The sequence below is a fragment of the Cupressus sempervirens genome, chromosome 7 (assembly GCF_028749045.1).
Source record: "Cupressus sempervirens isolate cs-2001-9-10 chromosome 7, ASM2874904v1, whole genome shotgun sequence".
NCBI lineage: Eukaryota > Viridiplantae > Streptophyta > Pinopsida > Cupressales > Cupressaceae > Cupressus > Cupressus sempervirens.
In genome coordinates this window covers 692167163-692168466 of record NC_143124.1, presented here as the reverse complement: position 1 = coordinate 692168466, position 1304 = coordinate 692167163, and positions in this window count along the sequence as shown.

Genomic DNA, 1304 nt, shown 5'->3' with positions numbered 1-1304 from the left:
TCGGCGACCCCGACTCGTATTGCCTCGAGCCTTAACCGCCTCCAGTTTTTTCGCAGGACTCATGTCACCGTGCTCGACTTGGTGCCCCGAGTCATGTACGTGATCCAAAAGCGGTTAACTTCTTCCTTCTTTGGTTAACACCCAAAGATTTCAACCCGAATCGTGTCAGCAACCCCAACTCAAATAGCCTCGAGCCTTAATCGCCTGCAATTTTTTCGAACCACTCATGTCACCGTGCTTGACTTGATTCTATGTGCCCCAAGTCATGTACGTGATCCAAAAGCGATTAACTCTTTTTCTGGCTAACGGCCAAAGTTTTCGAATCGACTCAGCTACCCCGACTCGAATTGCCTCGAGCCTTAACTGCCTCCATTTTTTTTTTTTCGCCCGACTCATGTAATCGCACTCGCCTTGATTCTGAGTGGCTCGAGTCACTTACGTGATCCAAAACTGGGTAACTTTTTCTTTTTTCTTTTTTTTGTCAAGTCCCAAAGTTTTGAACTCGAATAGAGTCGGATGCCCCGACTTGAGTCGTCTCCAAATTTTTCGCACGACTCATGTCACCGTGCTCGACTTGATTCTAAGTGCCCCGAGCCGTGTACATGATCCAAAAGCGGTTAACTTTTTCTTTTTGGTTAACGCCCAAATTTTTCAACCCGACCCGCCGAGTTGCTTCTCTAAGCCCACTCACCGTGTCAGCTCACCAAGTCAGTTGTTCAAGTACGTTGCCAAGTCAACTCTTTAAGTTCGCTCGCCAGGTCAGCTCGCCCAAGTCGCCTCTTTAAGTTCGTTCGCCAGGTCAGCCCGCCCAAGTCGCATCAGCGGGCTAACTCGCCGAGTCACCTCACGAAGTTGACTCTTTAAGTGCGCTCACCAAGTCAGCTCACCAAGTCGACTCACCATCTCGCCTCGATAATTTGGCTTGCCGAGTTACCCCACCAAGTCGTCGCCTCTTCAAGCCCGCTCACCGTGTCAGCTCGTCAGGTCGGCTCACCAAGTCGACTAATCAAGTAGGCCCACCAAGTCGCCTCAAGGATAGCTCCTCACCATGAGTCGCCTCACCATGTTGACTCTTTGAGCCCGCTCGCCGGGTCACCTCACCAAGTCGACTCGAGTACATTGCCAAGTCGACTCTTTAAGTTCGCTCGCCGGGTCGACTCGCCAAGTCAGCTCACCATGTCATCTCAACGAACCAACTCGCCGAGTCGCCTCACCACGTCGGCTCTCTAATACCACTCGCCAAGTCGCCCCACCAACTCGCCCCGTTAGGCCCACTCACCACATCGCCCCGTTAGGCCCACTCT